The sequence below is a fragment of the Hemitrygon akajei genome, chromosome 7 (genome assembly GCF_048418815.1).
Source record: "Hemitrygon akajei chromosome 7, sHemAka1.3, whole genome shotgun sequence".
Classification (NCBI taxonomy): Eukaryota; Metazoa; Chordata; class Chondrichthyes; order Myliobatiformes; family Dasyatidae; genus Hemitrygon; species Hemitrygon akajei.
The window spans coordinates 80,439,910-80,463,126 of record NC_133130.1 but is presented as its reverse complement, the minus strand read 5'-3'; the positions used below and the strand labels follow the sequence as shown (position 1 = coordinate 80,463,126).

Genomic DNA, 23,217 nt, shown 5'->3' with positions numbered 1-23,217 from the left:
CTCTTGACTATAGCAGTCACATGCCCTATGCTATGGTTGATATCATTACTATTTCTTTCTGTATTCCTTATTTAGCTGTCTTTTCTTCAATAATTTTTAATGTATATCTTTATTCATCCATACAGTTGATCTATTTTTTATTGCTTCTCCCGACCTCGGGTATGAACATTTCCTGCACTCTATTTATTACCTCTTTAAGTCGACCCCATTGTTCCTCAATTGACTCAAAGTCAAGCAGTTCTTTCCAGATTACCATCTGAAGTCTTTGCCACATCTGCACAAACTTCGCCTTTCTAAAATTCATTTTAATGGCTTGGGTTTTTATTGATACACTCTCCTAAACAACTTAGAGACTAATAATGTTATAACAACTTTTTCCTAAAGGCTCCTTAACTTCTGTACTCAAAATTCTATCCTGATTGTAGCAGAATTACAAATCTAGACAGGCTACCGCTCTTGTTGATGTATTTACATATGGGGTCAAAAAACAATCATTCAATAACTCAATGAATTCACTTTTCTGTGATCCATTAGTCACTGGGTTCTCCCACTCAATATTTGGGAAATTAAAGTCACCCGTAACTATAACATCACCCTCAAAACTTGCTTTTTTAATATTCTGATAGAGTTGGTTATTAAAATCATTATCAGCATGAGGGAGACTATAACATACACCCAATGTTATTCCTTTACGCTGTAACAAGGGGTTTGAAGGCATTTGCTCCTCCGATCTGTAGTGGGCAATGCATTCACAGAACTGGATGAAGAGATAACACAAGTTCAAAGTTCAAAGTAAATTTGTTAACAACATACAAGTATGTTACCATATACTATCTTGAGATAAATATTTTGCAGACCTTTACAGGGATAAACTAAATACACCAGCATCTATGAGAAACTATACATCAACTGACAAAGGCTGACAACCATCCAATGTGCAAAAGAAGACAATCTGTGCAAATAATTAAAAAAATAATGCTGGGAGCATGAGTTGTAAAGGGCCCTTGAAAGTGAGTCTGAAGGTCATAAGATCAGTTCAGAGTTGTGGTAAGTGAAGTTATCCCTGCCGGTTCGGGAGCCTAATGATGGTCAGATTATAGCTGTTGCTGAACTTGGTGATCCCCCTGCATGATGGTTGCAGCGAGAAGAGGTCATGGCCTGGGTGCTGTGGGTATTTGCTGATGGATGCTGCTTTCTTGTGACAGTGCTCCATGTAAGCGTCGCAATGATGGAGTGGGCTTTGCCTGAGGCGTACTAAGCTGCATCCACCACTTATTGCAGTCTTTTCTTTTCCTGGGACTTGCTGCATTATACCAGGGTGTGATGCAATGTTAGGATGCTCTCCACCGTGCATTTATAGCAATATGTTGAAGTATCAGGTGACATGCCAAACCTATGCAAACTTCTAAGAAAGTAGAGCCACTGTTGTACCTTCCTTGTGATGACACCTACATGTTGGTCCCAGGACAAATCCGCTGAAATGTTCAGACCGACTGAGTTTAAAGGCTACTGACCCTCTCCATCTCCTAATGAGGACTGGCTCGCGCACGAGGGTTCACTTGCCACATTGCTAGTCAGCTCTGTGCTTCCATGCAGAACTTCAGCCGTTATAAGGGAGTGATCAGTACACGGGAGTGTGGGGAGTTGAAATGGAAGATACCTCTGCTTTGCAGAGTGAAGAAGTGTTACTTCCGCTCACAATCCAGCTCTAAAGATACAACAGCAATGCAAAATGGCAGCAGGGGTAAGTTTCCACTAACTCTCCGGACTCTGGTTGCTGTTACCTAAGATTTGATTTTGCATTTGCCAAAGCATGAACTGCCAGGGATTAGAAGGCTGTGGGCCAGTTATTTGAAAATAGATTATTCTAGATATGTGCTCAGTGATTGGCATAGACACAGTGGGCCAAATGGTCTGCTTCTACACTATGAGCATGATTAAAATCCGACAGTACCCCACCGACATTATTCCTCTCCCTCTTTCCTAATTGAAGGAGATGGTGGGGACGAGAGAGCACATCAAGTACAAAAGCATCACCATGGAAAATAACTCAGCTGCAACATACACGTTGAGAGGTGCTGAAGGTTAAAATGACTGATACTGTAATGAATCCTGACAGCTCGTTTGATAGGAGGCAAATTAAAGTAGCTTGGGGATAAGTGCTGCAGTAACATGGGTAGGTTGGCTGATGTCCAGAATGCAGCATGGATAGTTTTTAGACTGCAGGGATGTGAATAGCTTAACCCCTTGGAGGTTAATTATGAAAGCTTTTATCTATAATGATTTGGATGTGGATATAAATACCACAATACTAAATATCTGCTGATAATAAAAAGAAGATGGTGCCTTTCATTGTGAGGAGACCCAAAGGCAGTTTTGGGAGAAGCTAAACGTTTTGGTGGATTGCACAGACAGATGCAGGAAAATGCTAGCTGATACACTTTTGGATGATTGTTAAGGAAAATAAACAGATAAAAATATCCAAGTCTTGGGTGATTTGTACATAGATCTGAAAATGGTGATAAAACGGGAGTGCAAATGTATTTAAGAAAAGATGTTTTATAAATATTGGAATAAAAAAAAAGAAAGAATTAGCACTAAAACAAAGATCAAGGGTTAAACTGCATTTTGAAGCTGATAAAAAAGTTTGGAAGCAGTTGGCAGTGCAATTCCAAAATCTGCTTATTTTGGAAAATCATGTTATTTTTCATGTTGTTACTGTAAAGTTGTTTTGTATTATTAGATGTATAGTCTTATTTGAAGTAAGCAAGCAATTAAAATATATTGCACTAACAAGTTTCTTGCAAAGCTACGTACTTTTAATCAGAGTTTCTAGTCCACTGCCTTTGAGCAATTCAATTTTAACTTACTGCAAATAACTTGAAACCAATCTATACAGGCACATTCGGTGGCTGTATTGTTGTGAAGGAATCACATTCATACTGAATTAATAGAAAACATTTAAAATATTTAAGTGTTTCCTAGTTACTCAGCCTAAAAGCAATGATTAACCATTTACTTGAAAGCTCAAAAATGAATGTAATTAGCAAAGTTGTTGAGGTGACTAATTCATTCTGGGCATGATGCCGACTGAATTGCCACGGCCCGTTTCTGGCATGTTTTTTTAAGAGAATAATAAATTGTGGAAATGCCTTGCACTGGGCATGATTTTCACTTGAACTTGTACCATTTTTTTTGGCTTTAATTTGGCTTTAATTTTTAACTGACTCCAAGTGCATTGCAAAGCAAATGGTTAGAAACTTCTACAACACACAAAATGCTGGTGGAACACAGCAGGCTAGGCAGCATCTATAGGGAGAAGCACTGTCGACGTTTCGGGCCGAGACCCTTCGTCAGGTTAGAAACTTCTACCCAGATTTGAAACTACCGCTAGAAAGGAAGTTAGCATGAGGGGGAAAATGTGCAAAAGCTAAGATACGACAGATTCAGTCATAAGGCAGGTCTCTGTGCAATGGCATTTTTATAAGATAACAAGGACCAAATCAACAACTGTGGATTGAGATCCAAAATGTCTGGTTAATAACCTTTTTAAAGAAAGAGCATACACTCGAAATTTTACATCCAGGGCAGAGGCAAGTAACTAATCTGTGGTTTGCTCATTAATTTTTCAGGGGGGCCGGGATAGGTAGAAACCTCTTTTCCATGTGTAAGGGGTCTGGAGCATGGAGATGCAACCTCAAAATCAGAGAAAGGCAATTCAAGATAGAAAATAGGAAACTTCTGAAATGTGATGGAAGCATTGAGCTCGCTCCTACAAAAGCAGGAAGTGATTGCCTAGTTATACTTGTGACTTATTTGCTTCTCTCTTCCATGCAAGGAGGATTGAGAGTTTGTTAATCTCCATTTTGGAGTGCAGCATCTATCAGTGATCCTTCAGTCCAATCAATTAACCCAACTGTGATAAAATCTGCAGATGCTGGAAATCCACAACAACAGACACAAAGTGCTGGAAAAACTCAGCAGGCCAGGCAGCACCTATGGAAAAGAGCAAACAGTTGACATTTCAAGCTGAGACCCTTTACCAAAACCGGAAAAAAGTGGGGACGGGGGAGGGGAGGAAGAAGTACAAGGTGGTAGGTGATAGGTGAAACTGGGAGAGGTAAAGTAAAGAGCTGGGAAGCTGATTGGTGAAAGAGATAAAGGGCTGGAGAAGGGTGGAATCTGATAGGAAAGGACAGAAGACCATGGGAGAAAGGGAAGGGGGAGGAAAACCAGAGGGAGGTGATGGGCAAGTAAGGAGATAAGGTGAGAGAGGGAAACAGGAATGGGGAATGGTGAAGGAGAGGAGGTGGGTGGTCAATTACAAAAGTTGGAGAAACCAATGTTCATGCCATCAGGTTTGAGGCTACCCAGATAGAATATAAGGTATTGCTCCTCCAAACTGAGTGTGGCCTCATCGAGACCATTGAGGAGACCGTGTACTGATATGTCGGAATGGAAACGGAAGTAGAATTGAAATGAGTGGTGATGCACCATCAGTAACTCTCTGAGACGTGAGGCGAGATATAGGCTTTTATTGGCTGGAAGAAAGAACAAGCAGCAATTGACCACAAACTACATCCTGGAGACTGAGGCCGGGGCGGTGTCTCCAATCGCCTTTATACCGGGGTCCATGGGAGAAGCCACGGTCAGTGGGAGGAGCCACAGGAGCAGTCAGCGGGGGTGGGGGGTCATGTCCAGACAGGTATATGTAGTTCACCACGTGGTCACTGGGAGATTCCACTTTTTGTGGCAGACCGAGTGAAAGTGCTCGGTGAAGCAGTTTCCCAATCTACTTTGGGTCTCACCAAGATTTGGAGTGGAATTCCGATGGAGGCTATAACAGGAGCACTGGATACAGTAGATGACCCCAAGAGACTCACAGGTGAAGTGTGGCCTCACCTGGAAGGACTGTTTGGGGCCCTGAATGGTAATGAGGGAGGAGGTATAGGGGCAGGTGTGGAACTTGTTCTGCTTGGAAGGATAAGTGCCAGGAGGGAGATTAGTGGGGCGGGAGGAATGGACAAGGGAGTCACTTAGGGACCAATCCCTGTGGAAAACGGAATGTGATTGGGGGTGGGGGGTGGGGAGACGTGCTTGGTGGTAGAATCCTGTTGGAGATGGTGGAAGTCACCGAGAATTATCTGCTGTATACAGAGGCTGATGGGGTGGTAGGAGAGGACAAGAGGAACCCTAACCCTGGTTGGGTAGCAGGAGGATTGGGTGCGGGCAGACATGGGTGAAATGGAAGAGATATGAGTGAGGGCATCATTGAGAGTGGAGGAAGGGAAGCCCCTTTTTTGAAGAAGGACATCTCAGTAGTTCTGGAATAAAAAGCTTTATCCTGAGAGCACATGTGGCGGAGATGGAGGATCTGAGAGAAGGGGATGGCATTTTTACAAGTGACAGGGTGGGAAGAGGTATAGTCTAGATGGCCATGAAAGTCTGTGGGTTTATAATTGACGAGCTCCACAAGGGTGCAGAATGTATTCATCGATGTAGCGTAGGAAGAGTTGAGCTTGGAACATAGACCGTTCCACATAGCCGACGAAAAGGCAGGCATATCTGGGACCCATGTGAGTGCCCATGGCTACACCTTTGCTTTGAAGGAAGTGAGAGGAGCCGAAGCAGAAATTATTGAGAGTGAGGTTCAGTTCTGCCAGATGGAAGAGAGTGGTGGTGAAAGGGAACTGGTTTGGTCCTGTTCTCCTAAAAGAAGTGGAGAGCTTTATGGACCTCCAGATGGGGTATAGATGTGTATAGGGACTGGACATCCACAGTGAAAATGAGTTGATCAGGAAACTTAAAGTCATTGAAAAGATCAAGAGCATGTAAGTATCACGGATGAAGGTAGGAAGGGACTGTACTGAGGGGATAAAATAGAGTCACAGTATGCAGACACAAGTTTAGTGGGGCAGGAGCAGGCAGAAATAATTAGTCTGCTTGAACAGTCAGGTTTATGGATCTTAGTTGGAAGGTAGAAATGGAAGTTGTGGGGTAAGGGAGCTATGAGGTTGGTAGCTGTGGATGGAAGATCCCCAGAGTTAATAAGGGTGGTGATGCTGTGGGTGACAATGGCCTGCTGCTCCTTACTGGGGTCTGTTTAAGGGGGTGTCTGAGAGTTGTCACTTGGCCTCAGCAAGGTAGCGGTCAGTCCGCCATATTACTACAGCACCCCCCTTATCTGCAGGTTTGACGGTGAGGTTCAGATTAGTGTGGAGAGTGCGTAGAGCAGTGTGTTCAGAGTGAGTGAAGTTAGAATTGGAGAGAGGAGTGCTAAAGTCAAGAAGGTTGATGTCCCATTGGCAGTTAGCAATGAAAAGATCCAGACCAGGCGGAAGACCAGAGTGGGGTGTCCCGGAAGAGGAGAAGGGTTGAAGATGGGAGAAGGAGTCACCGATGTGGGTCAGGGGGTCCCTACCAAACAAAAAGGCATGGATAGGGCAGCGACAGAAGAAGAGCCCAGTGTCATGGCGGGTGCGGAACTCACTGAGGTGTAGGCACAGGGGGACAAAGGAGAAGCCCTTACTAAAGGCAGATTGTTCTGCCCCAGAGAGCGGAGGGTTGTGGAGGGAATTGTGAAGACACGGCTTGAATGAGAGTTGGGATCAGAGGCGGGAAGAAGGTAGGTAGTGTCTCAGGAGAGAGGAGGGTTGTGTTGTTTAGGGAAGGCGAACACCCCAATCTTCCTCAATTAACTCATCCATTCTCAATCAATTAACTCACCTTTTCCATTACAGTTCATTTTCATTATGTTCTTTATTCAGAATAATATGCAGAATATACAATTGGTACATGACTTTTTCACATTCACTGTACCGTCAGATTAATGCATTTTCTTACCATGTACAAAGCCACTTGTGTTTAATACCCCATGAAGTGTTTGAGAGGCTCTTACAAATGGCCCATCTCCTCAGTGCCCAGTGGAAGCAGGACTCTAGACTGTGGTCCTCCTTCATTCAGCCTTTGAGGTGGCTGCACCAGGATTCAGTGCACCCTCAGCACATACTTTTGCACCCTGAAGAATTTGGTCAGCTGTATTTGCTTATGAACAGCTCTTTACATTGGAAGACCAAAAAGCTTTTTGCAGTGCAGAGCTTATTTCATTGAGCTGAGGATCTTTCAGCAGCAGCTGAAGTTTGACTTGTTATGCCTTCCTGGGAAAACTCTTTCAACCACAAGGTCCTCTTCAATGCATCTCCTTGGGGGTGAACCTTGACAAAGACATTCAAAGGACCCTGACATTCCAAAGATATCAGTTCTGCAGATTCACTTGTGTTGCCTTTGAATATTTCCAGAATCAGATCAGGTTTGTTATCACCGGCATGTGACGTGAAATTTGTTAACTTAGCAGCAGCTGTTCAATACAATACATAATATAGAAGAAAAAAACCTAAATAAAATAATAATAATAAATAAATAAATCAATTACTGTATACACATTTTGAATAGATTATGCAAAACCAGAAATAATATATTAAAAAGTGAGGTAGTGTTCATGGGTTCAATGTCCATTTAGGAATCGGATGACAGAGGAGAAGAAGCTGTTCCTGAATCGCTGAGTGTGTGCCTTCAGGCTCCTGTACCTCCTACCTGATGGTAACAGTGAGAAAAGGGCATGACGTGGGTGCTGGAGGTCCTTAATTATGTTTGCTGCCTTTCTGAGACACTGCTCCTTGCCTTCTTCATAACTGCATCGATATGTTGGGACCAGGTTAGATCCTCAGAGATCTTGACACAAAGGAACCTGAAACTGCTCACTCTCTCCACTTCTGATCCCTCTATGAGGATTGGTATGTGTTCCTTCAATTTACCCTTCCTGAAGTCCACAATCAGCTCTTTCGTCTTACTGACATTGAGTGCCAGGTTGCTGCGGCACCACTCCACTAGTTGGCGTATCACTCTCCTGTACGTCCACTCGTAACCACCTGAGGTTCTACCAAAAATGGTTGTATTATCAGCAAATTTATAGATGGTATTTGAGCTATGCCTAGCCACAGTCATGTGTATATAGAGAGTAGAGCAGTGGGCTAAGCACACACCCCTGAGGTGCGCCAGTGATTATCGTCAACGAGGAGGATATGTTATCACCAATCCACACAGATTGCGGTCTTCTAGTTAGGAAGTCGAGGATCCAATTGCAGAGGGAAGTACAGAGGCCCAGGTTCTGCAACTTCTCAATCAGGATTGTGGGAATGATGGTATCAAATGCTGAGCTATAGTTGATGAACAGCATCCTGACGTAGGTGTTTGTGTTGTCCAGGTGGTCTAAAGCCGTGTGAAGAGCCATTGAGATTGCATCTGCTGTTGACCTGTTGTGGCAGTAGGCAAATTGCAATAGGTCCAGGTCCTTACTGGGGCAAGAGTTCAGTCTAGTCATGACCAACCTCTCAAAGCATTTCATCACTGTAGATGTGAGTGCTACTGGGCGATAGTCATTAAGGCAGCTCACATTGTTCTTCTTAGGCACTGGTATAATTGTTTCCTTTTTGAAGCAAGTGGAAACTTCTGCCCATAGTAGTGAGAGGTTGAAAATGTCCTTGAATACTCCCGCCAGTTGGTTGGCACAGGAATACAGATTAGTAGGTTAATTGGCCACATGGCTCTTTGGGCTAGAAGGGCCTGTTAACATGCTGTACCTCTAAATTAAATTAAATAAATAGAACTATTCCATCCTTTACAGTAAGAGAGGCAAAAGCAAAGCACATGCACAGCCCTCGTTCTAGTCAGCATGTTTTCAGATTTAGATTCATTTATTTATCATGTGTCCATCGAAGCATACAGTGAAATAAAGTCTTCTCAGGCTCGAGAAGAATTTATTTGTCATATACACCAGGAAAGCACGAGATCCTTTATAGAGTAAGATGTTTTGTTTGTGTTTACAAATGACACAACCGAAGGATGTGCTGGGGCAGCCCATGACATTTTATATTGTCAATGAAAATGCAAACCCAGAATTCATCTTTGACGTCTGTGCCGTGTTGTCACATTTTCAAGTATCTAAACTTATTACAGTCACAGGATATGGACCAAAGACAGATGGATGAATGTAATTTATCGGAATGACAGATAACTCAAGGGAATGAAGGCCTTTCTCACTACGTTCCCCTGTCAGCGGCCTCTATTTCCTTACAGGTTCGCTTCTTTTAATGGAATTGATTAGGTAAAAACTGGGAGATGTCTTTTGAGTCCATTACAGACAGTGGTATCTGGAGAAAGTAAATCTGTGGTAATAATATGTCTCAACCAGAAGTTTTGTCAGGATCTCCCAAATACCCCATAAACATTTGTACAATTTCTTCCTGGAAATGTTATAAGTCAGTACACATTATTTTATTTATCCACTAACAGTTAGAAAAATAATATCTCTGACACCAGAATATTTAGGTGAAAGGAGTGACGTGATTTAGCTTTAGATTGTTTGCAATAAAAGTGAGGGTATTTAAAAGTTTCAAACATATTACTTCTTATTAAGAACAGATTTCAACTACACTATCTTCTTGGAAAGGAATGGCAGTTGCTCTGTTATTGTACTGACAGAATAAAATTGCTCTCTGGGAGTGTGACTGTGACCCTCCCAAAGGACTTGCGTGAGTCATAGTCATAAAGATCTAGAACACACCCGCATGTACCCTTTTCAATGTTTATGATATGGTTTCCAGCTACTTAAGGAAATACAGGCTGGAGTTAGTGGGAAATCCATATTAAATATGGGCAATATAAATAATTCATATTCTATAAAACTGGCAGAGAAATTGGTCTTTGGAGTGTCTTTCAAAATGTAACCTTCCTTCCAGTCAGGCCTTTTGACCGGGGCCAGGCAACATTCTAACCAATAGCAGGTTGCAGATGGAAGGAGAAGTTGGCACGCTGTAATCCATAACTTGGCTGTGTCAGACTCTTAGGCAAACAATGAACATACTTATAAAGTTGGATGGTAAAACAGTAAAAACAGCAGAGAGAGCTGCACGTCAATTCTCATGACCTTCTACAGAGGTGCAGTAGAGAGCAACTTAACGTGCTGCTTCACTGCACGATATGGAAACTGCACTGTAGTGGACAGGAAGGCTTTACCATGGGTAGCCAAAAATACCTAACACAACACCGGCACCAGCCTACTCGTCATCGAGCTCATATATACAGAAAGATGGTGGGAAAAGGCCTGCAATATCACAAAGGATCCCACCCACCCTGCTCTCTGACTTTTTGTCCCACTCCCATCAAGGACCCATGTAGTATCCATGCCAGGAGCACCAGCCTCAAGGTCCGTTACTTTCCCAAAACAGTAAGGCCTTTTTACTTGTGCAATGGAAATGACAATACAATCTCGAAAAGCAAAGAACCTCTATTACTATTATTGTAGCTAGTGTTTCTGGAAACTATTTCCATAAATGTTTAAACCTTACAATGCCAAGCAAAAGCTAAATGTCTGTAGTGCCTTGTCATTTCATCAGGACTTTTCAGTCACCAATTATTTTGGGGTTGGGTAAGTTTTTGTTCAGCAGCAGGCAGCCTGGATACTCCTGGAAGAACCTTCATCAATATGGGAAAGAAAGAAAGAAAGGATAAAAACAGAAAGTAGGAGAAATTCTCTGATTGTCAGGCACCATCTCTAGGTTGGGATACAGGCTGAACTGAAAGTAAGCTGTTTGAGTCAATACAGCAGTTAAAATGCAACATTTGTGATAGAACTGTAGTAAGAAATTCACACAACTACACCTGAAAGAAGGTCAAATTACTTTCACATTGAGGCATTTTCATATGTTCAAACTACTTTCACATTTATCATTGATGTTTCTTATTGACAACTTTTCACAAATTGGAAAACATCACTTTCCTTACCAGTGCTTCCAGTAAGTCATCCTTTTCCCCCAACTGAGCAACTCTTGCCACTGCAGAGAGCGAGATTCATGTCTATTCAATTTTCTGAAGTTATGCTGTTTCCCATCCCTTCACTCCCAAGCTCTTCCTCACCTACCGGTATGTTCAAGGAACTTGTCATTCCATCATGTCCAGCAAGTCTCACCACCAGAAGTACCATCCTCTTGCTTTGCTCTCTTTATTTCAAAGGGATGATTTCACTTTCGTCACTTTGATCTACTCCTGACTCATTCCCAGCATCCATTACTGCCTCGTGGAATCATCTTGAGTGTATTGAATTTGGAGGAAGTGCAGTGCTGGTTTGCACTTCCCTTTCTAATGTCCTGAGCCCCAGGCACTTGCGGGGCGAATTAGTAATTTACTTGTATTCCTTTCACTCAAGAGCAATGCATTAGTTTTTCATGAACAATCTCCTCGACAATAGTTGTGGTATATCTCCTCTCCATTTGGAAGCAGGACCTTGAGTCTTTGAAAAGCTGTCATTTTATTTCTTGTCTCACCCTGACCCTCTCTTTGGCATCCAGTCCTGTTTCAAGACAGCTCAACACAAGGTTAGGAACAGTCCCTCATTTTCTGATTCAGCACATATTGTACCCTTATCAAGTCAATGTGGAGTAATTTCAAGTATTGAATCTACAATCTGCTTCTTTTTTGTAGGCTCATCTTCCTTTACACATCCTGTTACCATCCTATGCGCCACTATCTTCCTAATTTAAACAGAAAGGGAGATGTAAATACTCAGCAGGTCAAGCACTATCTATGGAGGGACATGTGGAATTATTGTTTGAGTATTTTCCTCATTTTGCTTTCTGGATGGAAGAAGAGGAGATGCAAAATTAAGGTTGGACAGGAGACAGCTTCTCCCGAGGATGAGCAAGAACTTCCGATGCCACTGGTTTGCTAATCATCCATAAGACCATAAAATGTGGGAGCAGAATTAGGCCACTTGGCCAATCAAGTCTGCTCCACCATTTGATCATGGCTAATTTATTATTCCTATCAATCCATTATCCAGCCTTCTTCCGAAAACTTTGACACCCTTACTATTAATGAACCTATCAACCTCTGCTTTAAGTATGCCCACTGACTTGGTCTCCACAGCCATCTGTGGCAATGAATTCCACAGATTCATTACTCTCTGGCTGAAGAAATTCCTTTTTATCTCTGATCTAAAGGGATATCCTTCTATTCTGAGGCTGTACCCTCTGGTCCTAAGCTCTCCTACTACAAGAAATATTCTCCACATGCCCACTTTATCTAAGCCTTTCAATATTCAATAGGTTTCACTGAGGTCCCCCTTCATTTTTCTAACTCCCCAATGAGTACAGACCGAGCGCTATCTAATGCTACTTGTACGTTAACACTTTAGTTCTCAGAATCGTTCTTGTGAACCTCCTCAATTCAAATGAATTCTCTCTCCTCTCTTGTTCTTACACCCAATGTATGTGTATGTACGTATTTGCATTACTACAACTGTAACTAACTAATAGCTTCATTAAAGAGCCAAGAACATTGTGATGTGTTGCTGGCCTTGATTGCATGCAGTTTGCAATTGAGGAATGAAAAGCATCTGTGTATGATTCACCTCAAATCAGTATCTGATGTCTATGCTTACTTGCTAATTGTTGGCAAGGATTTGGCTTCTGTTAGAGATTATGTCTGGAATTTGGGAAGTCACTGAATTGGATATGGCCATCTGAGATAATCATGGTTGAAGATCTCAAGGATATCTGGCTGCAGAGGGCTGTAGATAGTGCTTGCAACTCACCTCTAATCTTCTAACGGAGGTTGGGCAAAAATTTTTCATGTGACTTTAACCCATTCTGAAGGCAGAATTTCCCTATGTGGCAAAATCTGATTTCTCGAACATGGGACATTCTTTCTCAAAAATGACACACTTGTGGATAAATTACTCTCTCCATTGTATGGGACCTTTCAAGGACAATTAATCCAGGTGTACACGTATTATCATTGACCAATTTTATCAATAAATTCTACAAAAAAGGAACAGGACAATTTTATCTTTCTAATTTATTAACCTTGGATATGTTTCAGAAAATCTCAATGTTTTATGTGATATATTTAAAAAAATGAATTATTCCTGGATTTTTCTTAAGTATGTTTCAGGAATAGTGGTTATGAAACTATCATATAAGTAAAGAGAATTGGTTAGAGAGAAGAATTTTGCTGTTATTCCTGAGTATGGCTTTTATCCACTGCAATATGTCTTACTCTTAACTGACACTGAAATGGACAGCTGGACACTAATTCAGGGATAAAGGGGAACAATGAGAATGGGTAGTAAACAGTGCCAACACATTCCCTAAAAAACAAAGAGATTTAATGGAATAGCATAGAAGAAGGCCAATCTGCCCATTAGGTCAGCACTAGCTCTTTCATCCCATCCTTGTTTCTTTATCTGCATCACTGCTAATTATTTATTTCTTCACACATTTACCCATTTCCTTTCTGAAGGCTACTTTTGAGCTTGTCCTTTCAGGCAATATATAATCCTAATGAGCATGTTTAAAAACTGAGATCTGTCACATGTTGGGTATAATGTGGAGAGGGGAACGGAGTTAATATTTCAGGTTAATGACAAGTCATCAGAACAGGAAAACAGCTGGCAATGAAGTAAGAGTTAATTTCCAGAGGAAGGCTGGCTGTGATTTATTGAGAGTGTGGGGTGGGTGAAGTTTGTGATGACTGGAGCAAAGGGAACAAAAGGGAAGTAAAAGCAGAAAATTCTGGAAGCACTCAGCAGATCAAGCAGCATCTTAGGAGAGAGAAACTGAGTTAATGTTTCACATTGTTATTTGTCAGCAAAGTGTGCATAATCTGTGCGGATCAACACTGGTGCATCACAGGAGTGTGTGCTTAGCCCACTGCTCTACTCTCTCTATACCCATGACTGTGTGGCTAGGTATAGCTCAAATGCCATCCATAAATGATAGAACCACGGTTGGTAGAAACTCAGATGGAGATGAGAGGGCGTACAGGAGTGAGATATACCAGCTAGTGGAGTGGTGTTGCAGCAACATCCTTGCACTCAATGTCAGTAAGATGAAAGAGCTGTCTGTGGACTTCAGGAAGGGTAAGACAAAGGAACACATACCAATCCTCATAGAGGGATGAGAAGTGGAGAGAGTGAGCAATTTCAAGTTCTTGGATATCAAGATCTCTGAGAATCTAACCTGGTCCCAACATATTGATCCAGCTATAAAGAAAGCAAGACAGTGGCTATATTTAATTAGGAGTTTGAAAATATTTGATTTGTCACCTAAAACATGTGAAAGCCTCTATAGATGTACTATGGAGAGCATTCTGACAGGCTGCACCACTGTCTGGTATGGGTGAGGTAGGGGTGCTACTGCACAGGACTGGAAGAAGCTACACAAAGTTGTAAAATTATTCTGCTCCATCCTGGGTACTAGCCTGCACTGTATCCAAGACATCTTAAAGGAGCGGTGCCTCAGAAAGGTGGTGCTCATTATTAAGGATCCCCATCACTCAGAACATGTCCTCTTCTTGTTGTTACCATCATCTAGGAGGTACAGAAGCCTGAAGGCACACACTCAACAATTCTGGAACAGTTTCTTCCCTTCTGCCACCCGATTCCTAAATGGACATTAAACCCATGAACACTTCCTCATTTTTTAAATATATATTATTTCTGTTTTGCACTATTTTTAATCTAGCTATTTAATATACATGGATATCCTTACTGTGATTGATTGATTTATTTTTTTCTATATTATAAAGTATTGCATTGTACTGCTGCTGCTAAGTTAGCAAATTTCACAACACATGCCGGTGATCATAAATCTGATCCTGATTCTGATTCAAAGGATAGTCTTGACTTGGAGAATCTTTTGATTTTATTTAGACGACATGAAAAATCTCTCTTTGCACAGATAATTAGGATTTGTAATGCACCAGTCATTAACATTTGGAATGTACTGCCTAGAAGAACCATGAGTGGAGATGTTGTTGGCTGAGGAAGGATGGCGAGGGAATAAATAAGATAAGGAGAAAACAGAAATAAAATGTCTGGGAGAAAGATAGCAAGGAAGGGAAAATTGAAGTCTGAAATTACTGATAGAGCAAAAAGAAAAATATATTAATTCTTGAGATGTGAGAGGAAAGATTTATTTCCTGAAATTATTACTTCTAGTGTTTGGTTTTCTGTACTGTTTTTCTTTTTTTATTTCAGAATTCTAGCATCCAGGGTTTATTGCTCTAGTAATTTTCTTATATTGGTTCTGGATTTGTTTTTAAATAAGTCACATTCATTCTGTATCTTCAACATCCTTTCGATTCTCTTACCAGACCCAATTTCTCTGAACCATTTCTAAATCCTCCATGACTTTAAATCCATAGGATTGTATCTCTTCTTTGTTTTCTTACTCAAGGGAAAATAGACCTAGTACTTCCCCTTTTGGTACCATTTTCGAGAGGGGAAGCAGGAAAATCTGGCTATTGGTTTTGATTGTTTCACAGTTGGTACTTGGCTCCAAAACGCTGCAGTTTAAGACTGACAGGGAAGTGTGACTCAGTAATAGGTGGTTGTCTATCTGTGTGCTGGAGAGCTTTACTCACACCAGCAGGCAGAGAGTATAGTGCATTTGCGATAAGCAGCAAAGGCTTTTACTTCATGGAATGCTGATTGTAAAGCACTACTTTTACTGGCATCAAGCTACTTCAAACCTGCTGTACATGCAATTTTTATTACAGTGTGTTACATTTGAACTATTTAACCATTGTGCAAAAAGCGCAGTCCCCTGGGGCAGTCATCCTTGATGACTTTCTGCCTTGCCTTGTTTTTATCAACTCATTCTCAGGGGTTGCACATGGGGCTACAACATGACTGTGAATACAAGAGTCAGCATGGGTCAGGCAACAAACTTAATATTTAGACAGTGCAAGCTTGAAGCCTAAGGCCATTGCTTTTCACCACTGTGACTTCAAGGCTCAGACCATTTCAACAAAGTCTGTGATAGTTCAGAACTGACAGGAATTCAATTTTTTCAGCGTGTTTAAAAAAATTTGAAACTCTCAGTTGACAACACCAAGTTACAAGCACTAGTGTCACAGCTTAACTGATCCTTACCAAGATCAAGGTCAATTTACTGATTTTGAAAGAGTGAATCCTCTGGTACCTCGGCAACAATCAGTAATAGTCATCTCAGTGGTCCCATGAGCAATGGATTTGATGAGGAGACAATAATAACCTTTCATCTGTCCTGGGTATATTACTACTTGGAAGTTACTTCATCGTTACTGGTTAAAAAAGGGTCTGGTGGCTGTCTCGTCATCACAGATGTATGGACAAAAATGTTTTGTCTGGCTCGCCAGTCTGTGTGAACTGGCTCTGAAGAATGAAAGCTGGCTCTCCTCCAGTGTCTCTGACCGCTGCTGCCAACATCCTGGCCAACCATTCTGGACGGAGCCTAGAACTTCATCGCTGACATAGCTGGACCACCCAGCAGAGCCAGTGGCAAAATAGAATTTTCCTTTAGACTCCAGATAAAGATGGTAAACGATGCGAAGCTATGTGAACTAATCTGAGCTTAGTTAAGTCCTCTAGTAATCCCTGCTTGGATCAGGCCAATGTGGCAGTAGCTGATATGTCCATTTGCCAGAAAGACCAGATATAACAATGGTTCTGTATTCTTCTCAGTTGCAGAATGAATCTACATTGGTTGTGGGCTGAAGTTAGAAATAAATACTTCCTCTCTAGATGTGAAACTCCTTAGTTTTTTCACTTTTGTTTCAGCATTCTTTCATTTTTAATTGTTTGTTCTGTATTTTGGTTTTCAGGTTGCCAGTGACAAGATCTAAAATTACCCTGAGTTTCCTTGCCATGAGCATCTCTGCAGGAGACAGTCCAACTGTGGACGGTGCTGCAATGTGGTAACTGAACAGGAACTGAAACACTTTTGTTTCAATGCTACCTCCTTGTATTTTCTTGTTCCCTTCTTTGAAAATCAGAACTGTTTTCTTGGATAGTCCGTAAACCCTTACATACTGTTCTGGTCAAATTAGACCCATTTAAGTCAAGTCAACTTTTATTGTCATTTCGACCATAACTGCTGGTACAGTGCATAGTAAAAATGAGACAATGTTTTTCAGACATTTGACAGCAGTAAAAACACCCTAATTGCCATTTTTAAGCCAAAATTTGATGACTTTTCCTAAAGTGGCCCAAAATACGCAAAAATGAAAAAATTTCAGCCTGTGATTAGTGGTGTTCTGCAGGGATCGGTGCAGAGTCCTTTGAAGTTTGTCATCTATATCAATGATCTGGATGATAATGTGGTTAACTGGATCAGCAGATTTGTGAGTGATGCCAAGACTGTGGGTGCAGTGGACAGTGAGGAAGGCTATCATGACTTGCAGAGGATCTGTATTAGCTGGAAAAATGGGCTGAGAAATGGCAGATGGAATTTAATCCAGACAAAGGCAAGGTTTTGTACATCAGTAGGACCAACCAGGGTAGGTCCTTCAGTGAGTGGTAGGGCACTGAGGAGTGTGGTAGAACAAAAATATCTGGGAATACAGGTCCATCATTCATTAAAAGCAGCGTCACAGGTTGATAGAGTTGTACAGAAAGCTTTTGGCACATTGGCCTTCATAAATCAAAGTACTGAGTACAGGAGATTGGATGTTATGTTAAAGTTGTATAAGACGTTGGTGAGACCTAACTTGGAGTATTGTGTGCAGTTTTGGTCACCTACCTACAGGAAAGATGTAAACAAGGTTGAAAGAGTACACAGAAAATTTACAAGAATGTTGCTGGGTCTGGAGGCCCTAAGTTATAAGGACAAATTGAATAGGTTAGGTCTGTTTTCTTTAAAACATAGGATGTTTGATAAAGGTATACAGAATTATGTGGTGTGTAGATAGGACAAATGCAAGCAGGCTTTTTCCACTGAAGTTCTTCAGAGCCATCTGCCGTCTGGTGGGACATCACAGGTGCAGCACTCTATGATCACGATTCACATGGTAGGACTAACTCTCCATCCATGGAGAAGTCAATGAGCATAGCCACAAAATGGAACAATTCACAAGAATGCACAAAATTCTTTTCTTGAACTTTCATCCCTCTACAATTCACATCCTTTGGAAATAATTGGTGTAACAGATTTAAGGCTGTTGTTAGATTTTGCCAGCATTTATTATAGTAATTCAACAGTTCCAGATAGGCCTTCCGCTTGGTTACATTAGCTATGAGAGAAGAACCTTCTCTTGAAGTAGGTGTAGATGTTTTAGTGTCCACACTGTCTCCCAAGTATGACAGCACAACTGCCAAGAAAGTTCATTCACTTCTCTTTAAACAATAGCCTGATTTTTCAGATTAGTGCTGGAAAAATACTTCCTTCCAGATTCACAGGTGCACATCTCTAACTGCTCTGGTAACTAGGTTATTGTCCAAAGCTGGGAATGCCCTGCAGCAACCATTCCATGGTTCAATGAAAGAGAGCAGGTCCGATACCTGTGAAAAACCTGAGAGTAGTGACAGTCAAAAGCACTATCTAATGAAATGCAGGACTCACATCTGTCCTCAACATAAAGCTGCAAATAAATCTTCTCTGTTGGGACTCAGATTATAGTCATACTATAATCCCTACAAATCCTGATAGATCCATTATGCCTTAACACTGTCACAATGGATGCTGTGCTTTTAAAGCTTCAATTATTATTTATTATCTGAGATGCCAACTTATTACTTAAAGCTTTGACCTTGAACTGAAGAACTTAGGTTGAGCGTCAGGATCAAAACTAACATTGACTTGAGTGTTCTTCAAACTTCCCCAGCACCTGTTACAATCTTCCATCCTCACATGTCTTAATGTGATGATGGGTTCTCCAAAACAGTGGAATTTCTTTAAGTTATCCTCTTTCCAGTGGGTTTGGCTGACATTGGTAATGGTGGCAATGTTTTAATCTAGCTTTGGTATTTCACTGTCATTTCAAAGCTCTTTCCACTTCAGTGCATTCTCCAACATCCAGCAGATTTTCAGCTTTAGCAGGTTAATTTACAAGGTTTGGAAGATAGCATAGTGTCATGGTAGCATTGTGGTTTGTGTAGAACTATTACAGCATCAACAACCCATGTACAATTTTGCAATTGTCTGTAAGGAAATTATACATTCTCCCCATGACCATTTGGGTTTCCTCCAGGTGCTCTGGTTTCCTCCCAATTTCCAAAGACATTTGGGTTAGCAGGTTAAGTGGTAACATGGATGTAATTGGGCAGTGTGGTCTCATTGGACTGGAAGGGTTTGCTGCATCTCTAAATAAAAATAAACTATATTTATTATATTTTCTGGTCCCCTAACTCATATCCAGTTCACCAGCAATAACACTGAACCCAAAGTCGAGTTCAAGTGTCACCATTCAATTTCATAACAATACTCAGTGGTTGTTAAATCTGGCCCCAGTTCAGTAAACCCACCCTCTGTAGTTACCGTCCACTTGCTTTTATAAGGTAAAAATGATAGAAAGTTAGGAAATTTTTGAGTGTCTTTGCTTCATACCTTGCATTCACTTTGCTTACTCAACTTGATGCTTATTTTTACAAGTTCAGGTAAAGTGGCCCAAGGGTCAACCATCAGGCAGCATGTGTTTCCATCCGGAGCAATGCCAATCTCTGTTAAACTTTTTAAAATAATCTTGGTTTTCCGCTTGCCCTGTGTACACAGTGTTACATAGAAGAACCAGTCTTTCTGCATGCTTTACTTGCCAATTCCCTTGCCTGTGTGATGTCAGCTTGTTTTCAGATATCACCACTGATAACTATCTCTTCTGGGTCAAGTCATGAATTATTCTACATGAATGGGAATAGATTCATATAACTACAGCTGTCTTTTAGTTCAGCTACTTACTCGTCCATTGTTCTGCTAGATTTTCTTAACTGTGAATCAAGCTTAAATCTTTGCACAAACTCTCAGCCTTTGGCTTAACTCTTCAACAAATCCACAAACTCATTAAATTTTTATGATTTGTTTCTTCCTGCTTATGAGCCTCGTTAATAAAACATAGAATATTGAACAGTTCAATGTACAGTACAGTACACACAATGTTATACCACTCCTTTAACTTACTACTAGAACAATCTAGCCCTTCCCTATCACATAGCCCTCCATTTTTCTATCATCTATGTGCCCATTTAAAAGTCTCTTAAATGACCCTAATGCATCTGCCTCTCCTACATCCTAGCAGTGCAATGTATGCACCCACCGCTCTCTGTGTAAAAAATCTACCTCTGACATCCCCCACTATAGTTTCCTCAAATCACCTTAAAATATGCCCCCTCATATTAGCCATTGCCATCCTGGGAGAAAGGTCTAGTTGTCCACCATTTCTTTGCTTCCCATCATATAAAGCTCTGTCATGTCATCTCTCATCCTCCTTTGCTCTAAAGAGAAAAGCCATAGCTTTCCCAACTTTTTCTCATAAGACATGCTCTCTAGTCTAGGCCGCATTCCAGTAAATCTCTTCTGCGCTCTCTCTAAAGCTTCCACATCATACTATATTGAGGCAACCAGAACTGAACACAACACTCAAAATGTGGTCAAACCAGAGTTTTCTAGAGCTGCAACATTACCTCGCAGCTTTTCAACTCTATCCCCTGATTAATGAAGGTCAGCACCCTATCGACGTACACAGCAAGATCCCTCTGTTCCTCCACACTGCTAAGAATCCTGCCATTTACTCTGTAGTCTGCCTCCAAGTTCAACCTGCCAAAGTGTATCACTCCACACTTTTCCAGATTGAACTTCAACTGCCACTTCTGAGCCCAGCTCTGCCTCCCATCAATGTTCCCTTGTAACCTATGACAACTTTCTATACTATCCACAACATCATGAAACTTCATGTCATCTGGAAACTTATGAACCCACCCTTCCGCTTCCTCATCCAATTCATTTATAAAAATCACACAGAACAGATCCCTGCAGAACACCATTAGTCACAGTGCTCCAGACTGAGTATGCTCTCTGCCTGCTGTAGGCAAGCCAAGTTTGTTTCCACGCAGCCAGGTTTCTCTGAATCTCATGCCTCCTAACTTTCTGAGTGACTATACGTATCCCAGCTCCTGTATTCTTATCACACTAGTTAGCATTGACTGCTGTTTATTTTCATCACTGATGTCATTTGCAGCAAAGAGATTGGCAATTTCTTGTGAGAGTACTGTCATGCCTGAGTCTGAGTGTCAAATATTGCAATTGTGGTTGCAATTTATTCTCATTCTTTTATTTTTTAAAAAAGCAAATGCTTGTGTGCGTTTCATTCTCTTGATCCATTTGTGTTTGAGCTTTGTGTTTTCTCTTCAGTCCTAACTAACTTTTGGAACTATTGTGCTTGTAGCTAACGAGCACAATGTTAGCGTGATACTATTACACCTCTGGGCGTCAGAGTTCGGAGTTCAATCAAAGAAACTTGTTTTATGTTAACATATGCAAAACATGGGAATTGCTAACTGCTTTATTATTGTTGTATGTCAAAAGGACATCAGGAGCAGCTTCTCACACAAAGGATGTTGTGTATTTGGTATGAGCTGCCAGAACTAGTGGTTGAGGCGGGGACATTGGTAACATTTAAAATCCATCTTTATAGCACAGACAGGAGAAGTTTACAGGGCTATGGGCAGGCGGGGCTAGGTTGCTAAGCAACAGAGTTGGCATGGATGGGCTGGGCTGGGCTGAAGGGCTTGCTTCTACGCTGAATGACAATGAAGCTGTGACTATCTGTCCAGATGCGGTGAAAACCTTTGCTTTCCATGGAGCATTTCAAAACATTGGTACATCAAGACAGAACAAATGAATAAAAAACAATAACAAGTTTATTTATCTTCTTTAAGCCTGCTGAGTGCACACGTCTAAGGTAGCTCTTAAAGTCAATAACCAAGATGACCTATACCAATGAGTAGAACAGCCCTCAAAAGCACAGTGGTGGGGTGGGTTGGTGGTTGGAGGTGTTATCAGCCTCACTGCTTTTGAGTCTGGTGGTTCTGGCATGGATGCTACAAAGTCTCCTCTCTGATTGGAATGGGACAAACAACGCCCCCGACTGTCGTGTCATTTGTGAGCTTGACAATGTGATTACTCAGGTGCTTGGCTGAGGAATGCAGTGGTCTTTGTCAAGGTTTATGCTGACTTGCTGCCTAACACAGGACTCTGTCTCTGCAGGCTGCCCTCTGAGATACTCACCAAGACAAACGTGGTTATTGTTGGAAGTTGTTCAACTGGGGAAGAGGACTCGCAGTGATATGAGCTGGCACATTCGAAGCAGGGACCCAATGAAGACTGGCACAACCATTGCAAAGACTCTGTGGTAAAGAATCACAAGTTTCAGGCTTTCCTACCAAATGAAGGACTGGAATCTGAGTTAACAATCCCTCAGACTGTTGCTCGAGGAGTGTATGTGATGGAAAATTGATGTACTGAAATAAAGTAAATGGAATATTGCTTGTACTATAAATGGTGACGTATCAATGTAATATATACTTGTGTATATGCAGCATGGAAGCAATATCTTCAGCCCAACTCATCCACTCATCTATGCAGACTAAGATGCCTATCTAAACTCATTCCATTTGTCTGTGCTTGGTCCATATATGTCTAAGCCTTTTCTATCTACATGCTTATCCAAATATATTTTAAATATTCTTGGAACTGTCTCAAATACTTTTTTTCTGGCAGCCGTCGAATAAAGTAATATTTTTGAAATAAACAATTTCTTTCATTTCCAACTCAGTACAGCTAACTGCTGATTGAGCACATTGACAGCTTAGTAGCAATTATCATTTACAAACCAGTAAAGAAAATTGAAAACTGAAGAAAAAGATTTGATAATTCAATACCACTCAACGCTCCAGATACATAATGAGGAGCTTTTAGAACAATGGACAGGCAGGAGAGGGTGAAAAGGAGCAATTCACCATAGCATGGTAAAAGTAAATGTGAAACTTCAACAGAATAAACTTTGCCTCTTTGAAACAAAGGAAAAATTTTGCCTTTCATTTATCTCGATTGAAAGGTAAAGACTGGAGGTGTGAGCTCCCATCAGTTGGGAATGTGCTTCCGCTGAAACTAGAAGAATTTGGAGAAGAATGGGAGCTCCAGATGTAGTTTAATTCTTAAAGTGTTAACATTAAGAGATTATTTTGCCTCCCTTAATGATCTCATGGAAAGATGTGAAGATTATTCAGGGTGGTAAGCAAACAATCTTTCGGAACCATCTTTCCCAGAAATACACAGATCAAATGGCCTTCCATCTCACTGATAATTGATTAAAAAGTTATTGTTTTTACCTGAAAATAAACAGGAGTAG

The 23,217-nt window shown here is 41.1% G+C and overlaps 1 long non-coding RNA gene across 1 annotated transcript; it reads left to right on the top strand.

Annotated features, from left to right (window-relative positions):
* The first annotated feature begins 1,624 nt into the window (after positions 1-1,624).
* LOC140730012 (uncharacterized) lies at positions 1,625-22,620 on the top strand. The gene is made up of 2 exons (XR_012099477.1): positions 1,625-1,744; positions 22,074-22,620. It is a non-coding gene; the product is annotated as an uncharacterized lncRNA (long non-coding RNA).
* Positions 22,621-23,217: the final 597 nt, after the last annotated feature.